Source organism: Phocoena sinus, chromosome 13 (genome assembly GCF_008692025.1).
Source record: "Phocoena sinus isolate mPhoSin1 chromosome 13, mPhoSin1.pri, whole genome shotgun sequence".
In the NCBI taxonomy this organism is placed as follows: domain Eukaryota; kingdom Metazoa; phylum Chordata; class Mammalia; order Artiodactyla; family Phocoenidae; genus Phocoena; species Phocoena sinus.
This window is the reverse complement of record NC_045775.1, coordinates 72520427-72548124: the sequence shown is the minus strand read 5'-3', so window position 1 is coordinate 72548124 and position 27698 is coordinate 72520427. Positions and strand designations below refer to the sequence as shown.

At 36.1% G+C, this 27698-nt stretch overlaps 1 pseudogene; it reads right to left on the bottom strand.

Moving 5' to 3' along the window:
• Nucleotides 1-387: 387 nt before the first annotated feature.
• On the bottom strand, nt 388-10376 carry LOC116764048 (annotated as a pseudogene).
• Between the last annotated feature and the right edge of the window lie 17322 nt (nt 10377-27698).

The following is a 27698-nucleotide window of genomic DNA, read 5'->3' as shown; positions in this document are numbered from 1 at the left end:
TCTTTTATTTCCTTTTTTTTCAGATACCACTGAAATAATGTGTTAATATAGAATGTTTCATGTACATAATAAAAAGAGGTAGTAGAAAACTCCCTGAAATTTGAGGGAAAGAACTTGGAGTGCCCTTTACATGCTATGTAATTAAGGAAGACAATGTCCTCTTCTGTTTAAAGAAGACAATAATACTGTATCATTTAAACTTCCAATTTGTTCTTCAGGTCAAATAAACTAACCAACCTTCTTATTTTTTTTGCATTTTCTACAGTAAGCGTTCATTAATTGATTATAAAAAAGCATTTCTAAAAATAACTCAGCTCAAATGCAACCTCCACTCAGAAGGCTTCTTTAGACTTTCCAACTCATACTCAAATATTCCCACATATCCCCTCATTCAGATTTGGGGCACCATTGATGACAAGCACATTTTCTCTTCAACCCTGCATTCCCTCCCAAATCCACAGGGCCCAGGATGAAGAATCCAGTCTTAAGTGTACATGCCAAACAAAAAGTATACTCACCTACTTTAAAAACACCCAGGATGTTTTGCCCTGAATTTGAAGCAGCACATGTGGCCTGGTCCATTCTGGTTTCAAGTTCAAAGGTATCAGGCAGGTCTCTGATTTAGCAGCTAACTTCTTTAAAGAGTTCCTTGGTCCCCTCAGACATGGGAATCCTGAATTTCTGGGAGATATGCTACTCCATCTTTGCGTTATCTAGCAGCACCTCACCAACAGGAAGATCTTGGTCAGGTCCTCAGGAGTTCCTTCTTGATCTCAGAGTCCATGAAAGTGATTTTTTCTATCATTGCCCAGATGATAATGCCCAGGGCAAAGATGTTGACCTTGGCTGTGTAGCATCCCTCCTAGAGTTCAGGGGGTTATTTAGAAATCTAAGCTGCAGGCTTAGGGAAGCCAGTATTTATCCACATTCATATTTGTGCTGTCTTGATTTCCCTCTTTGATTTGGGGAGGTGGGGGAGAGGGGGCAGCCCACCACAGACTTTGCTTAGTTCAAAGTCTTCCACCTTGAGGATGAGGGTGCCAGACCTCTCCGTGTTGAGCTTGTCCTCCAGCTCCAAGTTCTCCAGGCTGTCACAGCAGATGTTCTTGACCTCTGTGAGTGCCTTGCTGTCTCCTAATCCACACAGTAGCTGCTGCACCTGGTCTCTGCCAACAGGCTGTAGTGCCTACCAGCTGCTGCCCTCCACCACCGTTGTGCGAGCTAGACTCACCTGGGGCCTCGGCCTCCACTAGATGCAAAATTTCATGAAAAGATATGTTAAATTAAAGAAAAATAATTTTTTAAAACTTCATTCTTTATTAGCCATAGCTTTCATGACAGTGTGAGTGTAATTTTAATATGAATTAAAAATATGAGTTATAGCTCTGCAAAGATGATTAAAATCATCATTTCCATTTGCTTCTATCTAAGCCCTATTGTAGCATGAAGAATCCCACCTGCCTCATTCCTTCCTACTTGAACAGATGGATCATAAATGTGTGGGCTCACTGAGGTACATTTAGTCCCATCCCATTACACCTGCTGGCCAAGGGAGAGATACAAAACAGCCACTATCCAGTTCATAGATTTATAACCATCCAAGAGAATGTTTCTGCAGGCCTTGCTGGCTAGTTGGGTTTGTCCTTGGCTTGTTCCCAATAATATACAAGTCAATTATAGTAATTGCTGACCATTAGGTATCACATGTATGCAGGCCTGAAGAACTATATTATGCCCATGAGTAGATGAAGAAAATGGATCCCTAATACACAAAACAGGAGGAATATATACATATTTTTAAATTCTTAGTTTGAAAAAATGGTCAAGAAATGGGTTTTGTTCAAAAGGACCATAAATTAATAGGGTATGTGAGATAAGCAAGCTCATTTTCAGGGATTCTGTGTAATTTACCCCCAGGAACATCATTTGCATGTGAAAACATGTATTCACGTATTCATGGAAGTTTACCATCTGTCATGGATGACAAATGGTTGGAAATAACCAAAATCTGTATCAACGAGGGACTGGATAAATAAACGATGGTATATGTATACAATAAAAAAATATGTTTATGGTCTTCCCTGGTGGTACAGTGGTTGAGAGTCCGCCTGCCAATGCAGGGGACACGGGTTTGTGCTCCAGTCCAGGAAGATCCCACATGCTGTGGAGTGGCTAGGCCCGTGAGCCATGGTCACTGGGCCTGCACGTCTGGAGCCTGTGCCCCGCAACAGGAGAGACCACAACAGTGAGAGGCCCATGTACAGCAAAAAACAAAACAAAACAAAAAACTATGTTTATGTCAATAATTATGAGTAAAATTGAAGTTTGTGACAGGTAAATTTGTCGATGATATATATTTGACTGAAAAGGCATACTGTGTAAATTGTCTACTATAGTACAACTAAGTTAATACTTGAAAGGCTGTATGTGTGTGTGTGTGTGTGTGTGTGTGTGTGTGTTAGTAGATATCAAGAATTCACTAAAATGTTAATTACAATGAAATTTTGGTGACTTTTTATTTCTTTCTGTCTTTGTTTTTCTATCTTCTCTGTGCTTTCTGGTATGCTATTTACATTATTTGAGTATATATCACATTTAGCAGAAATGATAAATCTCATTTTAAATCATGCTAAACTATATCTCTGTATATGAGGAACACAGGCATTTTAATTCATTCATTCAACAGTTCCAAATGTCTGATATGTTATAGAGGCCAGTTTCCTTATTATTCCTTAAACATGTCATGGACTAATACAATAGAATGAACCATAACAAAACATGTGAAATACAATATAAATGAGTAGCTGAAACCATGATCACACATATTTAGGTGTCATGGAAATATTCAGTTGCTATAAAAAATGTCTACAGTCTTACACTCAGTTTCTATATTTATCTAATTGCTAACTGGTAACACACATTTTTTGATTCAACCCAAGTCTGCAGATCACCACTGCTATAGAAAATATGGTAGTGATTAAGGGAATCAAAGAATGACATTAAAAAAAGACCATTTAATTAATGAGGATAAGCCAGTCTATGCTGAGCTTAAAAATAAGCCATAAAATCCCAATGGCTTAAACTAATTTCTATTGATGATTTCTCAATCATTCAGAGCCCATTGTGGTTCAAGCCATGGTCCTCTATCTTAGAGCTCATACCACCTGAAACATTTGGCTTCTGGATCCTCATGACAGAGGGAAAGAGAAATGAAGGAGGAATAGCAGTTCTTTATTACTTCTGATGGTAAGGAATGCATGTCATTGCTGTTCTCAGTCCATTAACCAGAATTAGTCATATGACTGCAAACTAAGTACAATTTAGGCTGAGATATATGAGAAGAAGTAGATATTTAGTGAGCATTAACTTCATTGAGAAGTTGCTCACTTGAGTTGCCTGGCACTGTGAAGATCATAAAGATTATAAGGGAGTTGAGACTCAAACTCAGGGGTTTTTTTGTTTGTTTGTTTGTGTTTTTAATAGTGATCTTGGGGTCTTCTTATTTATTTTTGTTTTATTTATTTTTGGCTGTGTTGGGTCTTCGTTTCTGTGCAAGGGCTTTCTCTAGTTGTGGCAAGCGGGGGCCACTCTTCATCGTGGCGTGCGGGCCTCTCACTATCGCGACCTCTCTTGTTGTGGAGCACAGGCTCCAGACGCGCAGGCTCAGTAGTTGTGGCTCACGGGCCCATTTGCTCCGCGGCGTGTGGGATCTTCCCAGACCAGGGCTCGAACCCGTGTCCCCTGCATTAGCAGGCAGATTCTCAACCACTGTGCCACCAGGGAAGCCCAAACTCTGTTTTTTTTTTTTTTATTCCAAATTTAGCATATATTTGTGTCAATCTAGATAAACGAGGTTATGCTGAATAAAAAATTAATGTCCCAGTCTCAGGAGCTCAGCACATGATGTTTATTTCATGCACCATTCAGGGTCTTGCAGTCTCACTGTGTGTGTTTCCAGGGTGACAAGAGGAAGAGAAAAAAGTGCTGAGAGAAATCACACCTATTCTCTATGTTCTGGCCTACGATAGATACTTGTCGTTTTTTCCTGAGTCAGTTGGCAAGAACTGGACACATGAACATGCCAGTGCAAGAATACTGGGCTTTGAGGGAAAGGCACATGTATGTTTGGCAAGCAGTGTATGGATATATGCATACTCTGTAACATTCAACTAAATCAAACCAGCTTTCAATCGTTACTTACAGTTTGGATATTTCTTTTCAATTGCAGGTATTTTAGAATGGTTAAATAGAATCTGTAAAGTTCCTTTGTTCTTCTTTATCTTTCACCCTTGCAAATTTATGTATCTACCAAAAGCCAGTTCAGCCATTTTTCCCTAAATTGTTCAATCCTGTTGGGGGGGAAAATCATTCAAAACTGTAAATAGTTATTTGAAAGGGAAATTATAGTCAAATTTATCAACCTAAAAATGTGTATAGATTTATCCTCACAGTACCTTCTTTAGGTTTCCAATGATAAAAATGAAAACAGTGTCATGCCTAACTATTGTTCTCCTTTTTCATCAACAAAGAAATATATCATTCTGTTTGCTCTAAAGTGGACTAGAAAATATATGTGGGTACTCACTTATCAGAAAATACCTTTATCTGAGTCAGGTTGTATATGACATCCATTCTTGGAGAACCCTCCAAAAGAATACTCAAAAAATGTATATTTTAATTAACTGAAGAGTAGAGAGAGTGATTTGTTCCAGCTGACATAGACTTTCACCAGTGTGAGCCAGGAGGAAGGACTGGTGATGTCTTCAGACAACCATTAGCCCATGAGTATAAGAATCAAAGCCATGTGTTTGAGTTAGATTGAAGTCATCACAAAGGCCTGTTCTTTACTTAAAATATCTATATTTCATCAGGAAATATGAGTTCAAAAATAAAGGTAAGCTGTAGGAAAATGGCATCTGAAGTTGTAACTATGACAAAAGATCACATAGAACTTGTCAAGACCTTGCAAAGGAGGGTTTTGGTTTTCAGTCCTTATCAAAATTCTGTCTGAGGTGACTTCCATCTGTCTTGGTAGGTATGTGGATAAAATTACCAGTTCTCTATTAGCATATGTTTTAATTCTCAGATGTTTGTTTATGGGGGAAATTAATGTGGCATGAAACTTGCAATTAGTTTTTTATACTGTTAATGACAGGTTCCCATAAAATGCATTGAAATCTGGAAAGTAATGGCATTAATAAGGTATACAGATGCTCAGACTCAGATCTGAAAAAAAAAAAAAAAAGAAAGCCAAATCAGTAGAGTTTACTGGTTAAAAATAAAGCCATATGATAGGATCAGTAGGAATTTTGCAATTGGCTATCCGTTTAGTAACTTGAATAGTAAGGAGTTATTTCTGGCCAAAGTCTTTGATATAAATTGACCCTCCTGCTTAAATAATAGGAAGGTTACTTTTACCTGTCCATGTGTATATTGTTATGGTGTGAACTTCGGTTTATATTCTATTGAAAAACTACTCTGGACTTAGTTTGAAAGATAAACATATAAGTACAGCTTGGTTCCTGCCCTCTAGAAGACAGGTTATAGGAATGATTCCTATAGGTCATTGCACATTAGACATACCTGAGAAACATTTTCACAAATAGAGAATCCAAGGACCCTCCTATCATAAATTCTTACATAAGTTGTAATTCATTAACCCTTTTTCTTTTTTTAACATCTTTATTGTAGTGTAATTGCTTTACAATGGTATGTTAGATTCTGCTTTATAACAAAGTGAATCATCTATACATATACATATATTGCCATATCTTCTCCCTGTTGTGTCTCCCTCCCACCCTCCCTATCCCACCCCTCTAGGTGGTCACAAAGCACTGAGCTGATCTCCCTGTGCTACGCGGCTGCTTCCATCTAGCTATCTATTTTACGTTTGGTAGTGTATATATGTCCATGTCACTCTCTCACTTCATCCCAGCTTACCCTTCCCCCTCCCTGTGTCAAGTCCATTCTCTACATTTGTGTCTTTATTCCTGTCCTGCCCCTAGGTTCTTCATAACCATTTTTTTTTTAGATTCCATATATATGTGTTAACATATGGTATTTGTTTTTCTCTTTCTGACTTACTTCACTCTGTATGAGTTAAGTTTAGACACCTGCATTTTTTAAACTTCCAATATCTGAGGTAACTAGTCAATTAACTAAAAATTGAGAATTCCCACTAATCTAGTTCCTTTTGTGTTCTTTGAATGTACTATTATCTTCATCTGAAATATTTCCCATTTCCTCTTCAATTTTCCACAACACAACTTAAAAAAATAAGTAAAGCACCTTATTTGACATGTCTTCATGAGACTTCTGAGTTCAAAACCTCCAATAGTGACACTTCCTGATCACTGTTCATTTTATAATAATAGAAAGACAATATACAGATAATTATTAGCTCTTTCTATGCATTTTCCTATATTATACATTTCATGTAATTGGAGCCACACAGTATGTGGCCATTTTTGTTGGGCTTCTTTCACTGTGCATAATCCTTTAAAGGTCCATCCACATTCTAGCATGAATCAGTATTTTATTCACCTTTGTATAGCTGAGTAATATTCCACACAATCATTTAGCCATTCAGCAGTTGAACATCTGAGCTGTTTCCACATTTTGGATATTAAGAGTAATGCTCTTATGAACTTTCAAGTAATTTTTTTTTTACATCTTTATTGCGGTATAATTGCTTTACAATGTTGTGTTACTTTCTTCTGTATAACAAAGTGAATCAGCTATATGTATACATATATCACCATAGCCCCTCCCTCTTGAGCAACCATCCCATATGGTATTTGTTTTTCTCTTTCTGACTTACTTCACTCTGTATGACACTCTAGGTCCATCACCTCACTACGAATAACTCAATTTCATTTTTTGTTATGGCTGAGTAATATTCCACTGTATATATGTGCCACATCTTTATCCATTCATCTGTCGATGGACACTTAGGTTGCTTGCATGTCCTGGCTATTGTAAACAGAGCTGCAATGAACATTGTGGTACATGTATCTTTTAGAATTATGGTTTTCTCAGGGTATATTTTCTCAGGGTATATATATATATCCCAGCAGTGGGATTGCTGGGTCATATGGTAGTTCTATTTTTCATTTTTTAAGGAACATCCATGCTGTTCTCCAGAGTCGCTGTATCAATTTACATTCCCACCAACAGTGCAAGAGGGTTCCCTTTTCTCCACACCCTCTCCAGCATTTATTGCTTATAGATATTTTGATGATGGCCATTCTGACAGGTGTGAGGTGATATCTCATTGTGGTTTTGATTTGCATTTCTCTAACAATTAGTGATATTGAGCACCTTTTCATGTGTTTGTTGGCCACCTGTATGTCTTCTTTGGAGAAATGTCTATTTAGGTCTTCTGTCCAATCGTGGATTGGGTTGTTTGTTTTTTTGATATTGAGCTGCATGGGATGCTTGTAAATTTTGGAGATTTACCTTCCTCCTTCATCTTCTGTGTATTTCTCTGTCTTTTCATTTTGTTTAACTTACTGTGCTTGGGGTTTCCTTTTTGCAGCCTGCAGGTTCATAGTTCCTCTTATTTCTGGTGTCTGCCCCCAGTGGGTGAGGTTGGATCAGTGGCTTGTATAGGCTTCCTGGTGGGGAGGACTGATGCCTGTGTTGTGGTGGGTGGGGCTGTATCTTGTCCTTCTGGTGGGCAGGGCTGCATCTGGTGGTGGGTTTTGGGGTGTCTGTGAACTTAGTATGATTTTAGGTAGCCTCTCTGGTAATGTGTGGGGTTGTGTTCCTGTCTTGCTAGTTGTTTGTCATGGGGTGTCCATCACTAGAGCTTGCTGGCCATTGGATGGAGCTGGGTCTTAGTGTTGAGATGGAGATGTCTGGGAGAGCTCTTGCCAATTAACATTACATGGAGCCGGGAGGTCTCTGGACTCAGCTCTCCTACTTTGGAGGTTCAGGCCCAACACCTGGCCAGAGCACAAAGACTCTGCCAGCCGCATGGCTCAGAAGAAAAGGAAGAAAAGAAAAAAAAAATGAACAGACATAACCCCCACAAAATTGGTTAAAGCAAAACTAAACAGACAAAAGAGAAAAAGGAAAAGAGCAACCCAACCAGTAAACAAACCCACAAATGAAAACAAGCACTAAAATCTAAACTAGGATAAACATAAAACTAAAAACAAATCAAACGCTGAAAGCAAACCCCAAGTCCACAGTTGCTCCCCAAATCCCCCACCTCAATTTTGGGAACACTTGTTGTCTATTCAGGTATTCCACAGTTGCAGGGTTTACCAAGCCAATCGCGGGGATTTAGTCTGCTGCTCCTAAGGCTGCATGGAGAAATTTCCCTTTCTCTTATTTGTTTGCACAGCTCCTGGGGCTCAGCTTTCGTTTTGGCCCTGCCTCTGCATGTAGGCTGCCCTCAGACATCTGTTCCCCACCCAGACAGGAGGAGGTTTAAACAGCGGCTGATTAGGGCTTTCTTGCTCACTCTGGCTAAGGAGAGGGAGGGGTATGGTAGTCACAGTTGGAACACGGGGTGTACCCATGGCGGCAGAGGTCGGTGTGAATTTGCAACAGGCTGAGGCATACCGTGTGTTCTCCAGGAGAAGTTGTCCCTGGATCATGGGACCCTGGCAGTGGTGTGCTGCACAGTCTCCCGGAAGGTTGTGGGTAGTGACCTGTGCTTGCACACAGGATCCTTGGTGGATGTGGCGGCAGCGATAGCGGTCCATGCCCACCTCTGGGGTCCAAGATGATAGCCACAGCTCATGTCCATCTCTGGAGCTTGCTTAGGTGGTGCTCTGTTGTCTGTGGGCACATGGAGCAGGAAGCCACACTCCTCATGCACCCTGAGACAATGGTCTCTTGCGTTTCCTGCAGGTCCATACTTTTCCCCGTACTCCCTCCTGGCTAGCTGTGGCGCTCTAGCCCCCTCAGGCTGTCTTCATGTAGCCAACCCCTGTCCTCTCCCTGGGGCCTGATTTCTGAAGCCCAAGCTTCAGCTCCCAGCCCCCTCCTGCCCTGGTGGGTGAGCAGACAAGCATATCAGGCTGGTGAGTGCTGGTCAGCACCGATCCTCTGTGCGGGAATCTCTCTGCTTTGCCCTCTGCACCCCTGTCTCTACGCTCTCCTCTGTGGCTCTGAAGCTCTGCCCCATCCCTGCCAGTGAAGGGGCTTCCTAGTGTGTAGAAACCTTTCCTCCTTCACAGCTCCCTCCCACTGGTGCAGATCCCGTCCCTATTCTTTTGTCTCTGTTTTTCCTGTTTTCTTTTGCCCTACCCAGGTACGTGGGGATTTTCCTGCCTTTTCGGAAATTTGTGGTCTTCTGCCAGCATTCAGTAGGCATTCTGTAGGAGTTTTTCCACGTGTAGATGCATTTTTGATCCATCTGTAGGGAGGAAGGTGATCTCCATTTCTTACTCCTCCACCATCTTGAAAGTCTCTCCAAGTAAAGTTTTTTGGTGTGCATATGTTTTCATATCTTGTGTATGTACCTAGGAATAGAATTGCTGGGTCATATGGTAACTCAGTTTAATCTTCTGAGGAATTATCAGACTGTTTTCCAGAATGGATGCATCATTTTACAGGCCCACCAACAGTATGTTAAGGTCCCAATTTATCTATACCCAAGACTTCTAATTGTTTGCCTTTTGTAATAGTCATCCCAGTGTATGTGAAGTGGTATAACATTGCACTTTTGATTTATATTTCCCTATTGACTAATGATATTGAGCATCTTTTAATGTACTTATTTGCCATCTGTGTATCTTCATTGGAAAAATGGCTATTCAAATCCATTTTACATTGGGTTATTTATCTTTTTATTATTGTGTTGTAACACTTCTTTATATACTATGGATGCCAGATTCTTATCAGATATGTGATTTGCAAATATTTCTTCAATTCCTGGAGTTGTCTTTTCACTCTCTTTATATTGTCTTTTGAAGAACAAAAGATTTTCAATGTGATTGAGTCTAATTTATCTATTTTTTTCTTTGGTTGATTTTTTTATGTTATATATAAGAGACTTCTGCATAATCCAAATTCATGAAGATATATATGTATTCTTCTAAGAGTTTCATAGTTTTATCTCTTAAATGTAGCTCTTTGATTCACTTTTATTTGAACTGTGTGGGTTGTGAGAAAGGAGTCCAACTTCATTCTTTTGCATGTGGATATCCAGGTGTCCTAACATACATTTGTTAAAAAGACTATTTTTGCCGTTAAATTTGGTCTTAGGCTGTTTGAATTGCTATGACAAAATACCATAGACTGGGTGGCATAATAACAAGAGAAATGTATTACTCACAATGCTGGAGTCTGGGAAGTCTAAAGTTAGGGTGTAGCGGATTCAGTGTCTGGTGAGAGGCAGCTTCTTGTTTATAGATGGCCATTGTCTCCTGTAACATCATTCGGTGGGAGGGGCAAGAGAGCTCTCTGGGTCTCTTTAATAAGTGCACTGATCCCATTCATGAGGGTTCCATCCTCAGGATTTAATCGCTTCCCAAAGGCCACACTGCCAAATGCCTTCACATTGGGCATAAGTTTCAACATATAAATTTTTTAGGAGACACAAACATTCAATGGATAGTAAATTTTCTTGACAACATTGTTAAACAAAAATGTATATGCTTACTTCTGGACTTTCAATTCTATTCTGTTGTTCTATATGTCTATCCTTATGCCAGTACTACATTGTTTTAATTACTATAACTTTTTAGTAAGTTTTGGAATTGAGAAGTGAGAGTTCTCCAGCTTTGTTCTTTCCAAGATTGTTTAGGCTCTTCCAGGTCTCCTATACAAATTTTAGAATCAGCTTATAAATTTCTGGGAAAAAATGGTAGCTGGGATTTTGATAGAATTGAACTGAGTCTATAAATCAATTAAGGGAATATATCATCCTAAAAGTTAAGGCTTTCACTCCATGAATACAAGGTGTTTTTTATTTCCATTTATTTAGGTCTTATTCAGTTTCTTTTAATAATGTTTTGTGTTTTTCAATGCATAAGTCTTGCACTTTTTTTGTTGTTGTTAAATTTATACCTAAGTGCATTATTCTTTCTGATGCTCTTATACATAGGTTTATTTTCTTAATTCTATTATTGGATTGTTCATTGCCAGTGTATAGAAAAAAAATCTTAAGAAGGAAGATAGCCTCTTTAAAGCCTCTATCTTCAAATACAGTTGCACTCTGAGGTGCTGAGGTTTAGTACTTCAACATATGAATTTGAAGGGGACACAACACAACCCATAACACTACCTTTAGGCAAACCCATTTGCTGACTCATCATGGAAAGGTAGTATGAACAAAACTTTAGTATACTTTTGTGCATGTTGAGGGATTAAGATTTGAGAGTTTAAGTTACTGTAGCATAACCTAGGGAATTCTGAATGACATATCTCACTCATTAACAGTATTTTATATATCAGTCTGTACAAAAGAAATAAACAGTGAGTAAAACCCACAATGTTCCTGCTCTAATGGACCATAAATTTTAGTGTGTGGGAATAAGTGATAAACAGAAAAAGAACTCAGAGTAAGTGAATGACAAGTTAAATGTTTTTATTAACTAATCTGGGAAATCAATTCATATAATTCATGTAATTTAATAATGTATATAATATTACAATAATGCAATCCATATAAAGGTATTTTAAAACTAACTGAAAACATATTAAATAGGTATTTACATTGTTTTCTTTTAGTATAGTAAAAAAATATATTTTATACTTTTAGAACTTCATCCATGGCAAAGCTGAGAGCCAGAGAGCTTAATTAAATTGTCCAAGGTCGCACAGCTAGTAGGCAGGAAAAAATAACCTTGTAAAAGTACTTCTGTTCCCAGAACTTGCATGTTTTTTTGGAAGTTCACCATTACATTTTTGCTTGATTGACTCAGATTTCAATTTTTAAAAAATAGGATTGTTTTGATTCATGCCTTAATAGCTCAGAAGGTAGGTGAACTATTCTGTCCATGGGGAGCAACTGTTTCCTTATACCTTGCTTGATTAAGCATATAACTGAGTCTTTTATTTTTTATCCTTCAAATATTTATTTTCTGGTATGAGCTAACGAACATAATGTGTCTAATCTATATCTATATCTATATCTATCTATCTATCTATATATATATATATATATATATCTTGTAATAGGTGGATATTAGCTTCTTAAAGTATAATTCCAAAAACTTCAATTGAGGGGAATTTTTTTTAAATCCTGAAAAGTTAAGGCATTTATAGAATTCAGCATTTTATAATTATAATTAACCTGATTTATTTTAAAATATGCAAATTAAACCAGATATTGGCCTTTTTCTGTTTGTGTCTCTGGAATTGACTGTTTTTCTTTGCTTCTACCAAAAGATTTAATTATGGAATAGTGATAATCCTATTAATATATGTGGATACCTTTTATGAGATTAACAGGTTCCTTCTCTGTAGTATTCAATTACATGTTTTCCAAAGAAGATTTTACTCTTACCTGCGAACATCTTGTATATGGTAAATATCAGATGATAGGACAACAACCTGGCACAATATTGATTCAAAGAGTTCATTACAATATAAAGAATAAACAATAGTATTTCATGAAAGAGATAAAAAGTAAATTAAAAGGTATGTTTTCTGGATATTTGACTTTGCATTAAGAATTCTATATAGAATATGATAGTATTACTGTAGAGGTCAAGAAACAAAAATCATAATGAATTAATACAGAAATTCCAAATTGCTAACCTTGAGATTACCCCCTACACCTCCCCCCAAAACAGAGTAAAATTTGTATTGAATTAATATAAATTGTTATTTCCTAGGGTTGAAAGATTAAACCTAAGTCTGAAGAGATACAGTAGAAGAACTTAATAAAGACCTTAATGTTTTGCTACCTGAAAGAATTTGTAAATTAAAGTATAATATTTTCCTTTAAATTTGATTATCTTTTACTATTCTGGAGTAGGTTTATTTTCCTCCAAAAATTTTCTCCGTGTTTAAAGAAACTAAGCTGTGATCATCATCACCTTATCATATTTTCTACTTCTAATTTCTTCCAGCAAGTTTTCAGAGAAGTTGGTTGGCCATGGGTTCCCTCTTCCAGTATCTCTGGAACTTTCCCTTAGAAGTATCCATAAACATCTGAGGTCTTTGAAAAACCTGTTAGCCTAGAGGTTTTGGAGCTACATTTGAAGGCTGATTGATGAGTTCTATCATTTTATTCCCCTGTCATTTTCTTGGGCATTAGAGCACACACACACACACACACACACACACACACACACACACACACACACACATTTTTTAACATGAAGAATCTTTTCAGAAATTGACATAGTATTAGTTTGATATATATATTCACTTATATTACCTCAGATAGATTGAACCATCTAAAACACAATTTCTTTTGATATATGAATATAAATGTATATTATACATAATCAAATGTATATTATACATAATCAAATGTATATTGATTATTTTGGTTGGTGCGGCTACTCCCCAGAAACAGAGACTTAGAGAAGTTCTTGAGATTTATGCTGTCAAATGTTCTGCAACTGTCTTAGGCAGTCAAATAAGTCAAACCTCTGATAGGTGGTACTGATAACATTGTTTAACCTCTTTGAACTCAGTTTCCTCCTATGTATTGATAATATAGTAATGATAATCTAATTACTTAAAATACATGCTAACTATCATTTCATAGAAATGATGTCATGAGTTTTATCCCTTTTATCCTTCCCTGATTAAACTGTCTTAGTTTGTGGAACCAGTTAGGTCTTTTGAAATCTCCAGAGTCTTTCAAAATGACTATATCAAGCTCATGTGCTTCCTTTGAGTTACTAGAACCTACCACATTCTTTTATTTATTTCTAGATCTGATCTTCTTTTCCTTGTGAATCCTATCCCACAGACTAGCTGAGAAAGTTTTATTTCCCAATCTAAACGTGTCATTCCTTCCAGTTTAAAAAGAAAATCTCTTTCATTTTAAGTATTTACCTTCTAAATATTCTAAATATTTAATAATATTCTAAATATTGAAATGTCCCTTATCATACATATTTTAAATAATCTCTTATAGATGATTTAGTGCATTTAGAAAAATTATTCATCCCTGAGTTCTGTCTTCTTTGAATCCCCTTTGTGGAAGCATAGAATCTGAGTATACACAGGGATTTAATATATTTTGTAGTTGTGAGAAGGGGCTCTTACAAGAATGCAAAGTTTTCTGGGTCTTCACTGTTCTCTGTTGCATATTGACTAAGCGAAGGCCCTCTTTCAGAAGTGATAGCTGAGGTAACATTGCAAGGTAGCATGCTGGAACCTAATGCTGTAGTACTTGGTCCAAGCAGTTTCTCATGCTTACTAAGCCACTGAAGGTGTTCAGAATATGTCACCCCAAAATGTCACTTTGGCATATTGATTATTTTGAAATAATGGCACTTATGAAACAGTAGGTATAAGAAGGAAAGGGTCAGAAACCCTCCTTTGTCTTTCTGAAAGCAAGAGATAAAACTCCAGTGTGAAATGTATGCTCCTTGTACCAGGAGGTAGAAGACAATCTTATCACCAGAGACAGGGAATTTGGGGCCAAGAAATCTGTAAAAAGTTTGCTAAGCTAACCTTTGTCTTCCTATTTACAGTTTCCACCATTTACTACCCCAGCCCAAAACTCTTTGTTTTGTCAGTTCTTCACAAATTTATTGTTTCTTTGCCTAAAAGGTGTAAAAGCTTCCTGCTCTGGTCAATTCCCTGGATCTTCATTCTCTTGTGAAGGCTCCCACATGTATGTAAAGATTTGATATAATTTGTATGCTTTTTTTCCTGTTAATTTATCTTATATCAGTTTAATTCTTGGGAACAGCCAAGAAACCTAAAGAAGGTAGAGGAGATTTTGTTTCTCCTCTACACCACAGACACCCTGGTCCCTGGGACCAGAAACTGAGCCTCAGACTGGCGCTCCCTAAAGCACATAGGAATACCTGGGGGCCAGCACTACATAGGCAGCTGAGGAAAAGCCAGGAAAAAGGCATCAGACTCATCTATACAGGCATTTCACATCTAGAGCCCAGGCCACTGCTCCTCACTTCCTTGGAAGTAATCACTAGCAGGCTTTCTCTAAGACTTGGGTGCTTTGGCCTCAGACTTCCCCCAGCCATGTGGATCTTCCTCTCCCCTTTCCCAAGGGGAAAGGGGAACAAGCTCTCCTTCTTCCCTCAAATCTCCAACCTAGTAAAAGCAGATTCTTCATATATTCCATGTCATCTCCGGGGTCTTGTCTTTTCTGGCAGGTGTAAATTCCAAGGCCTAATATGGCCTGGGCTTTGTGGCATTAAGTACATTTCAAATTTAGTATACTTTCTCTTACTCTAAAATGCTGGCATTAAAAAAAACAAAGAAACTATAATTTTCCTAAAAGCAGACAAATAAGTCAGCTGCTTAGTAACCTCTTTGTTGTAGAGGAAACTTCCACCTCCTTCCTAGGGTAATAGCTCAGTCTTGGAGCATAAGGCTCTGAGAGAACATAGTTCATTTGTTAAATGAAGAGGGTGAGCAATATTTAGAGTCAAAGTGTTATTGTTAAGACACTAAACAAGTTTGCACATATAAAAATGATCTTGAATAATTCACTAATTTAGGTTTTTGTGGATATAATTCAATGGAGGATGAATAATGTTTGAAATTATTCTTATACCAAATAAGTATGTACATGTATTAGTTGTGTGTGATTTCTATGATGGCTTGTTTAATGGAAAAAATACAGACTGGGAAGTGTATGACCTGGTTTGCAGTTATGTATAAGGCCAAATCTCTGCTAACTCTTAATAGCTGATGATTCCATAAAACACTTTTTAAAAACATTTTAATATGAGCTTATGTGAATAAAGTTGCTTTTCTTCCATTTAACAGTAGGTCTTTTTCCCCTCATTCCAGTCTTGCATCAGGTATGTTGCATGTAACAGGTCAACTGCATTTGGCAATGAATTGGCTGCTGTGTCAGACTTAATTGCATTTTACCTTTTACGATATGACCATGCATACAATGCATCATATTACTCTGTTCCCCAAAATTGATATCTGTCAGCAGATATCTTGGAAGGTTGGGTTACAAAGGAACTAAATAGTGAATTCTGAGCAATTGTGATGCTGGGAACAGAATAATGCATGCAGTTTGTCGGCTCCATGATGATTCAGCAAATTTGTTTGGCCCCACTCATGTTCCATTAACTTTTTTCATAAAATGATTGAAACACAGAGATATACAGTTAGCCAATGTGAAAGTAGATGGTAAAAAAGCAAAAGAATATGCTGAGTGACATTGGTCATTAGCTGGAAAAACAGCACAATACTGTAGCAAATTTTTGTAAGTGATTAAATTGGTATCTTCATCCATCAACACAGCATATTTCTGGAATAGATTGAATTGTATTGGTACGTGCCACAAAAAAGGGCAAACACATTTCTCTGACCTCTGAAACTGCAGGGCACAGTTGTACCATTTCAAGATGGAAAGCATTATGGTGGTTATATGGAACGTCATCTGTCAAAAATTCTGAAGGTAGAGGAGAGTTTGTTTCTCCCCTATACCACAGACACCCTGGTTCCTGGAACCAGAAACTGAGCCTCAGCTGCTTAGTAACCTCTTTGTTCTGGAGGAAACAATTCTTCTCATTCTGTGGACAGGAAAACTGAGGCAAGAGAACATATGTCTGCTGGCCAAGGGCATATAATAAATAGAAAAGCTGGATATAGACAGGCAGTCTAGCTTTCAAATTCATGTTTTCCCAATCAATACTTTGGCCTCAATGATTTCTGCTTATTTTAATATTCATTTGGAGAATGGACACAAATATTTTGATAATAAGTCTTGCTACAGTGTCAGAACAGCTCAGGTACAGAGGCAAAAAAGACTTTGTCTATCCCTGGAGGCAGGCAAATTACAGCCCTGGGGCTAAGTCTGATCCAGTATCTGTCTTTGCAAATAAAGTTTTATTGGGACACAGCCATGTCTATTTGTTTATATATTATCTGTGGCTGCTTTTATGCTACAATTACAGAATCAAGTAATTGCAACAGAGATTGTATGGACTGCGAATACTGAAATATTTACTATCTGTCTCTTTGGAGAAATATGATGACCATTGGCAGTCTGTAGACTTTATTGCTCTCTCTTGAATAACTTGAAGATAACTGAACACCTCATACTTTAGAATGAACAACCTGTCTCATTCTAGCTTTCAGATGCAGCAGCAAGATTTCTAGCCCCAGGTGATGTAATGGGTTATCAGAAGTATCCAGCAGGCAATACGTACATCACAGTGATGTTGTGGATATTAAGTAGAATACCAGGACTAGGAGGAGACGGAGATGGGAATCTGTGAAGGTGGATTCATTCATATATTGACACAAATCATTTAGGAGGGCCTAATTTGTGACAAATTTTTGCAATGAGCATTTAGGGCAAAGTGGTGAAGGAGAGACAAATGTCTCCTGTATTCTTGTGGCTTAAAGACAATCGCTGATGAGGTCATAGCTAAGCCTGAAACCATTATTGATTTTAGGGCCAACATGTTAATTTATATGTATCCAACATTTAAAAAAAAATGTGTGCATATATTAAACTATTTAAAATGGAACATATTAGAAAATATACACCAACCTATTGTACCAAAAATCACTGTATGTACACTTCATATGTGCATTTATTAGCGATTTTAATACATATATTAAAGGAAGGAAAAATAAATGGCTAGGGCAGTGATTCACTGATCATTAAGAGCTTTGATACAATCACATATTTTTCTTGTTAATATAAATAAATAAGCTTTCTAATAAGAAACTAAAAAAAAAATAAAAAAATAAAAGAGATCACTGAAAACAAGGATCTACCTTTCCATTATAATCCCCGGGGCTGACCATAGAAACAAATGTACTCCTTATGTATTCATTCACCTTGTGGAAGCTGTGCTAGATCCTTTCCTCCCTTCTCCACTCTGCATACCCATTAATTAGCATATTTCCCTTTATAGCTACTCTGGATTCTGCTGTGTCCCCCTGTTGTTCACTGTTCCAGCTCTTTTTGCCTGCTCCCCATTCTACTACCCTACTGTTCCTGAGGCTAGGATTTCACAGGGAGTATAAATGAAACTGGAGGAGAGAGCACACCATACCAGTCAAACTCAGTGAGATAGAATTATAAGATTAGTGGCTGAGAGTATGCAGTGGAGGCTACATATCTGGGCCGAAGCAAAGAATTTGATGAAGTGTCTCATGAAGTTTCACATAAAATTGATTCAAATTGCTTGGAAAAAGAACACTGTCAAAATGAGAACCTGCAAGGGCCTAAACAGCAGAAACAAAGAGCTTCAGTCTGAAGTATGTGGAGTTCACAAGTATCTGGGCTTGCATAAATTGGTGGATCAGGGGATTCAAAAAATGTTTAGCAGTGACGTAGGAAAGAGAATGGAAATTGGGTTTATTATGTACCAAGATTTCAGAGAATATAATATATTTCCACAAATTTCTCTCCAGCTCTGGCCCTTCCCTACTAAAAATTATAATCATTATTTTCATACAAACTAATACCAAAACCATTGAATTTCATGAGGAATGTAGATAAAATTAAACTAAATCCAAGATATAGACAAAGCTGTTTTTTTCTTTTATATCCAAATGACTGCATTAGGTACTTTTTTCTTCAAGATTCTGACTGTAATACTTTACTACTTCAGGTCTAAATCTCCTTTCCCTCCCCGAATTGCCCCATTGCTTCATTCCATATTCCTTATCACTTTTTAGTCTTTATAGACTTGATTCCCCAACCAAATTCATTCTCAGCATCTCCTTCTCGCCAACTGGTGTCACCTGGTCACTCAATTGTAGCCCACTTTATTTATTCTTATTTTGCCTGTGCCACATGGCTTGTGAGATCTTAGTTCCCCGACTAGGGATCGAACCTCCCGGCACTCGGCAGTGAGAGAGTGGATTCCTAACCACTGGACCACCAGAGAATTCCCAATTATAGCCCACTTTAAACTCAGGACTACTTCCCAAGCTCTATTTTTGCTGTCTCTGCTGATAAGAAACCGCACATAACTCTCCCTGAAAGAAGACAACAGATTCATCTGGAACCATAGTTCTCAAATGCTCATGAATGCCTGAATTACCCAGAGAGCTTGTTCAAAAACCCATGACTGGACTCCATCCTAGAGTTTCTGATTCAGGGTTTCTGAGGTGGAGACTGAGAATTTGCATTTCTAACAAGTTTCCAGGTAATGCTCATACTTTTGGTCCGGGGACCACATTGGGAGAACAGCTGCTCTAGAACTCCAGTCTCTGTTCTCTTCCCTCACTGACACTCCTCATACTTATCTGACAGAAGTAACTTGTGAACTCTGAGAATATCAGCCCCTTTCTTGAAATTCTCAGGCAGAATTAAGAACAAACTTCTTCCCGTATAAGATCTCTAATAATGAAGCTCAGTTTCTAGTTTCAGTCTCTTCTCCTGCTAAAGCCCTTGGATTCCAAACACCATATACCATATATATATTAGCTAAACCAAACTATTTTTGAACCTCCAGAGATCTCTTGCCTTTCTTCCTGTTTTCTCTGCACATACTGATTCCTTTTGCTTGCCTGACAAAATGACTCTCAAGCATGGAATTATATAGACAATGTCACCTTCCCTGCAAATCATTCTCTTTCCCTGAAAATATCAGGTGTTCATTTTCTACAGATCTTGCATTTACATATTTCAGAGTACTTGTGCAATTGCTTTCTTGCTTGTCTTTCTCTAGTAGGGGGATATATGTTCCTTGAGTATGCTAAGGTGGGTGGTTTAATAGTGAATACACAATCCCACAGCATCTTGCATAAAATCTGGCACATTTTTGGTTTCCTCTCTCTCTCTCTCTCTCTCTCTCTCTCTCTCTCTATATATATATATATATATATATATATATATATATAATTTAAATAAATGATTCATATATATATATAAATTATTTAAATAAATGATTCCTCCTTTATGACACTTCACCCTACATCTTCTCTGTGAGCCAGGTCTTTCCTTTCTTTCTGATGCTTCCTCTGTACAACTTAAACTAACCAATGCATTATACTAGCACTAGTTATAGAAGGCAAAGGTTTTTTTTTTTCCTATCTTTAAAAATCCTGTTAGACGTGTCTTAGCCTCACTCACTCTGTGTAGAGTCAAGCTTAGAATAATAACATGGTAATACTTTTTAATAATAACCTAAACAAACTAAACATATGATGTTTATTCTATTGCCTTCTTTTTATGTGTTTGGAGATATTGCTCCCAATTAATTTCTCATGAACCTTGAAAACAATTTTATCATGTGAGTGCTGTTATTAGTTCCAAATTACAGATGGCGGAACAGAGAGATTAAATATTTTTTTCAATATCATACACATTGTAAGTGGTAGTTGATGATTTTAGCTGAAGCAGTCTAGTTTCAGTACCTTGGATTTAAGTGCTATGCAAATATGTTCACAGACCCATGCTTGCAGATTAATATTATTTCGACATTTGCAAGATTCCTAGAACATTCATGCATTCTTGAATATAAAGTAGATTTCTCTTAGGAAATAATTTATCCTACACTTTGTATGAGAGAAATAAGTTATCCAGATTGTACATCATGGCGCTTCTCAGTCTCAAGAAATTTTACTATTGACACAGTGTGATAAATCTGTGAAACAGGACTATGTTCATGATCCTCGTTCTTCAGTTAGAATTTCTAGTTTTGTTGGAGGAAAGGGATAAGACAATTCCTCCTTTACTGCCAGAATCCAAAAAATAGAAAAGATTCTGGAAGACCTAAAATAGATTTTCTGATTTAGAAGATCCTAGAAGTCATAAGCTAGACTCAATGAGTACAGTGGGACATAGGCTAGAATGAGAGGGTGCTAGAAAATAGGGTATTCAAATGGAGAAAATCCTGCTCAAATGATGATCTTGATTAGGACATAGGTTATCCAACAAACTATATTCCTTCACAGAAAAATTAGAGATTGACCTTACTTTATGTCTTTGCGACCGTTTTACTACATCATGTATGTTGTTTGTATTCTTCTCTTACACCATATAGCAAAGAGCTTGATACTCTTATCTCAATAATGCCATCAGTATTCAAAAAGTAGCAACGTTAGCCTCTTTTATTTTATCAAAATTATATTAAAAAAATGCTCACCTCTGTTTAGTTAAGCTCATTCCTATGAATATTTGTAGAGTACTGTGTGTAAAACTATGAACCAGGTACTTATCACAGATGTGTGGATCAGTAAGACTCAGTCTTAACCTTAAAGAACTTAAAATCCAACAAAGAGGATGTTAGTGGTTTTGATGTACTTTAACAAAATTTCAAACCCAGTCAACTGCTACAGCCCAGAATCTAAATCACTGCAGTAAATGGGAAAAATCCTTGCAAAGGAGACTGGCATGAATAAAGCATATTACGAAGATTAAATCAGGTGGCAATATTGAGGAAAATTTAAACTAGGAAGTGTCTGCAGAAGGTGTGAACTAGAAAGAGGAAGTGTGGAGCAGTGCTCAAAAGCTCAGGGTTTTCTTGATTCAAATCTGAATCTACTTTCTTGCTATGTGATTTGGAGCAATTTGTTTAACTATTCTGAGTTTCATTTTTCTTACTAGTAAAATGCAGAAGAGACCAATGTTACTATGATTATTCATTGAGACAATGCATGTGAATTACTTAACAATGTGCCTGGCGTTAAACAAGTGCTCAGTAGTTAATTGTTAATATGATTTTATTATTATTTCTGTTATTTGGTGTGGAGAGAAAGGGGGACAATTTATGAGAGAGATTATTGAAGGAGAACAAAAAATATAACTTGCTGGCATGTGGAGAGAGGAGAAAGAAAGTGATATCAAGGTGACTCTAAAATATTGATTCTGGGTAAAGGGAGAAAAGCCTCATTAGTAGAAATAAGAACCACAGTGATTACTACTCCCTAAACCATCTCCTGACAGCAGAACTAACAATAACAAAATGCAAAGAAGATTATTTAGATTCAGCCTTTCATTATCTCCTTTTCAGGTCCACCTGGGAAGCACTGGGCTCCCAATTTTGGAAGAGCATAGCAAAGTTGACAACAGAGCAACAAATTTATGCTTACAAGTGACTCTGTTTGGGAGTGAAAGTCATGGTGACCAAGGAAGCCAACAAAAAATTATTTTTTTATTTACTTTTCCAAAATAAGTTTCATCTATAATGTTTCTATTTTTCTTTCTTTCTTGTCCATTTCTAACCAGTTATATTCCCAGATTTTGCAATTCCAGTCTCAAAATATTCTTCCCCAAATGTGTTATGTTGATTTATATATCCTGAAAAATTAAGGATTATAGGCTTCTGATCACAACTTATTTTGAATAGGTGGCAGTTTAGATAATGCTTAAAAAATTAAAAAGATAACCATGGCAACGTTTTTTATGTCTTGAGAAAAAAAGACAAAATCAATGCTTCAGTGATTTTGTGACTAAATAAAAACTGAATGATTCTTAGCTATTGAATAGTATCAACTTCCCTGAGTCAAAGGGAAGAAATGTTGGCCAATAGAAATTTTATTCTTTCCAGTTTACAAACCTGGTGAACACATAGGAAGGCTTACTGACAAAGCTTAATCTTTCTTCCCTATGAAATTACATGGTGTTGATTGTATAAGCTACAAATTAAAAGGTTAATTAACTATAGTTACTCTCGTTACACAGAGCAGAGATACAATTTATAATAATACATATGTAAAGAAAATAAGTTTATAAGGATTGTGAAAATAACTTCTGTATAATAAAGTAGCACAAAGAGAACATAAATTCTTTCCTCAGTATACATCCATCCTGTGCCTGTCCAAGGAGCACCCAGGCCCTGCAGACTAACCTTCCACTCTGGGAACCAGGAGTGGTGATTAGACCACATGGTGACAGTACTTGATTAGAAAATCTTTCTGGACATCTCCTTTGAGTACTTTAAGAAATGTCTGCTGTAGGTCTTCCCTGCATATCTCATGCTGAAAACAGGTCTTACCACCTGAACTTTTTAAGCCTGTGCCTCTTAGAAATCCAGGTTCTTTTGTCTGTTCCCTCATTCTGTAAACTGGTATTGTGAAGAAGCTCTTCTCTACACATGACCAAATGTCTATGTGCTCTATTTTCACCTATCTATTCAAGATCTTTTCTATGGATTAAGTTCTTTATTTATTATATGTACTTTGTTTTTTTGCTAATGGTTTTCTTCTGTTGGACCTTGATTGTCCCATCAACTTTTAGCATTCCCAAACCTGTATTTTTTTCTTGTCCCTAGATTACATCTCTACTGGATTTGTATTTTCCCTAGGTTCAAGTTGTCTAGGCTCTTATTTGGACATGAGATTTTTTAAAGTATGTAAGAGCTATCTTAGTCCCTTTCCCACAAATTCACATTAGCTCCTCCTTTAGCTAAATTTGGTTCCTTAACACTTTCAGGATGATATTCTGAGAGCTATTAAGCAAAAGTATATTGTCAGGATTTAACACCAGAAAATAGATTTAAAGACGGCTCAAAACTGCTTCATATAAATGAATTAGTTTTCTAGCTTTCCAATACTAAATTTCCTGGACAGAAAATCATATTAAGGGACAAATCACAACAGAGCCAAAGGAAACAAAGATTAGATATAAGCATCTTCAGAAGCAACAATATTTCAATATTAATAACGGATCTTAAATTTGGATACAGTGAAGGTTCTGACATGACTCAAGCCTTTCTATTTGAGAGATGTGGACAAAGAGTATATACTGATCCTTTAAGAATCCCTGAAATTGAAGAATTTAAACAGGCAGTTGTGGCCAGATATTATTTTTGATTCCTTGGTAACTATATATTAGACACAAAGCACAGAATTTCTGTGAGAATAGGGTGTGAACGTGTGTGTGTCCTCATGTATGTGCTGAGGGAGTGAGTGTGCAAACATGCCCTAACAAGGACAAATACAATTCCACGTAGGTTAAATTTGTTAAAATTTAGAACTATGCTTCCATTATTAATATGCTCTAATCTTTAATTCTGGGTTTGGGTTCTTCTAATAAGTCTAATCTCAATGAACAATGACAGAAATTTCAACAGTACATTATCTTAATTTCATGTGAAAATTCCATCTTGGTTAAAATGAAATTATTTTTAAAGAACTTTGTGTATTTAATTTCAGATTATTTTATGAGTATGGGATTAACTGAAAGGAGAAGGGAGAATGGAGTGTAGGACACTAGGTATCTTATATTTTGAAGAAACAACAGGAGGAGAAGTAAAGAAAATGGAGCTCCTGGCTTTATGTGTGATTTTCAACAAGACTCAATTTCTCCTACCTCTTTACCTCTAAAAAAAAAAAAAAAAAAAAAAAAAAAAAAAGACTGCACTTTGGAAAATGAAATTACCAAGTATCTGTTTTTGTTTCTTTTCCAATCACCAATTTCTTCTCCTTTCCATGTACTAGTGCTAAGATCCCAGGGTCTGTTTAATTTTTGTAACAGACTCTGTGTCATTTGAGTGAGTCTGTTGTATTGCTGAATGTCTCCAGCTTTAGAATATAATTTATTAAATTAAGCTAAAATTTGACTGTCTGTATCTAGTTCTTTCCTCTAAGGCAATTCAGAGCAATCAAATTCCTGTACTTGAGAATTTTTCAAATAATTGATGGAACTGTTGTGTTATCATCTAGATACTTACTATTAATATTTTACTGGGTTTAACATGACACTAAAATCCAGGTTGACAGACTCTTCACCAGTATTTTTTAAATAAGTCTATTATTTTGGCGACATGTGGATATTACCCTATTGGTTCCTGAGATGAGAATATTTCCTTCCTCAGAACTTCTGCCTAAGAGAAACATAACATTGAAAAGATTTAAAATTTGAGTAGAACATTACATACCGTGGAATCATCAAGGGAAGTGGTAAATTAAGTTTTTCAAATATTAAAGAGATTATTGAATTGGAAAAAAAAAATACGGTCAGAAAGTCCAAAGTGATAATTTTGTTTATTGGCCACTTGAAAGCAAAATTCAAGGCTAACACTTAAAACTATCTAACAATATTCTGTCTTCTAAAGATTAATTTATCAACCAAATTTTGTGGGAAAAAATATTTTTTTTAGAAATAAGATGACTTTGTTTTAGCTTAGGTTATTGTTTCATATATCTTCTCATGACTTCCCATGCTATTTTTATAGATCTTATTAAGTTTCAGCTCTGTCTATTTTATAATTATTTTATGGATTTTATTTTATGGGTTTTGGCATGGTTATTGAAGAAGTAGAAACTATAACAATCACTAGACTCATAGAAAAACAGTCTCATAGATTAGACAATGGGTGTGAACATGTTAAGAAATCTAGCAATCAGCTATTAAAACAAACAAATTTAATCTGTTCATTCTTTTAAGAAGAGCCTAGCTCTGTGTTTTCAATATTTAAGGATCATATTTGAATCAAGAATATGAAGATTTTTTATACCCTTTTTTGCCAAACAAACTTTGAAAATATTATCTACCATTTTGTTTAAATACCTAGATAAATATTCATGTGAAGTTAAGATTTCGTTTTGACAAATGACAAACAAAATTACAGACAACTGTCAGAGTAAAGGAACATATTTGTGTCAAAAACCAATAAAAATTAACATCTAGAATTTACAGTAAACTACTAAAATCAACAAGAAAGAAATATAAGACATCCAATATGAAAAGAGTGGAAGAGTTTAAGTGGGAAATTTACAGGAGGGAAAATAAACAGCCCTCATAGTGTTAGTCATCTTGATTAAAAAATAGTCTGTTGATGGGCACTTGGGTTGTTTCCATGTCTTAACTATTGTAAATAGTGCTGCTCTGAACATTGGAAAGATATTCATAAAGGAATATTACTTGGCCTTGAAAGGATGAAATACTGCCATTTTCAGGAAAAGGGATGGACCTAGAGAATATTATACTTAGTGAAGTAACTCAGAGAAATATAACTACTATATGATGTCAATTATATGTGGAATCTAAAAATAATACAAATGAATCTATGTACAAAACAGAAATAGACTCCTAGACATAGAAAACAAACTTATGGTTACCAAAGGGGTAATTTGTCATCCCTTCATTTGTTCCAAATTAGAGTATGGGATTAACAGATACAAACTACTATATGTAAAATAGATAAGAAACAAGGATTTATTGTATGGCATAAGGAATTACATTAAAAGCACAAGGAATTACATTAAATATCTTGTAATAACCTATAATGAAATATGATCTGAAAAACTAACTGAATCACTTTGTTGTACATCTGAAACTAACACAATATTTTAAATCAACTATACTTCAAAAAAAGGTACAAAAAAGTAGTCTGTCATAAAAGGTGTGCGTGTACATACACACACACATATATAGATATATATTGGGAAGGAAGACATAAACCTGTCTTTGTTCATAAATGACATGTCCATCAAATAGAAAATGCAGAATAATTGTCAAAAAAATAACCCTCATGGAACTAATAAGTAATTATAGCAAGGTTGCAAGATAGAAAGTTAATGTACAAAAGTCAGTTGCTTTTCTGTATACCAACCATGAACATAAGGAATTTGAAATTAAAAACACAGTACCACTTATATTAGCACTCCCCCAAAAAACTAAATATTTAGCTGTAAATATGACAAAATCATATAAGACCTATATGAAGAAAACTACAAAATTCTGATGAATGAAATCAAGGAAGAAATAAATAAGTGGGGGGATATTCCATGTTCATGGATAGGAAGACTCAATATTGTCACGAAGTTTGTTCTTTTCAACTTGATCTGTAGATTCAATGAAATCCCAATGAAAATCTCAGCAAGTTATTTTATGGATGGATACTGACAAACTGATTCTAAAGTTTATATGGAGAAGCAAAATACTCAGAATAGTCAATGCAATGTTAAATGACAAGAACAAAGTAAGAGGATTGATCCTACCAAGCTTCAAGGCTTACTATAAAGCTGCAGTAATCGAGGCAGTGTGGTATTCCAGATAATGGAATATTATTCAGCACTAAAACGAAATGACATATGAAGCCATGAAGACGTGGAGAAACCTTAAATGTATAATAATAAGTGAAAGGAGTCGATTTGAAAAGGCTCCATGTCAAATAGTATGATTCCAACTATTTGACAATCTGGAAAAGGCTAAAATATGGAGACAATGAAAAGATCAGTGGGTGGGGAAGGAGGAAATGAATAGATAGAACACAGAGAATTTTTAGAACAGTGAAAATAGCTTATTTGATATTATAATGATGCATATATGTCATTATACATTTGTCCAAACCCATAAATTGTACAAAACCCAAAGTGAACCATAATGTACACATGGACTTTGGATGATAATGATGTGTCAGTGTAGGCTTATCAATTATAACAAACATACCACTCTGGTGGGAGATGTTGATAAGGGGAGAGGCTATGAATGTGTGGGGGAGGGGAGTATATGGGAAATTCCTTTAGGTTTACCTCAATTTTATTGTAAATTGAAAACTCTAAAATATAGTCTTTAAAAAAATAGTTTTGGGCATGAGGAATATAAAATGTAAAATAGGAACATAAATTATTCAACTTAATTTATCATTAGATAACTGTAAGTTAAAATGATCATGAGGTATTACTATATACCCATTAGAGACAAA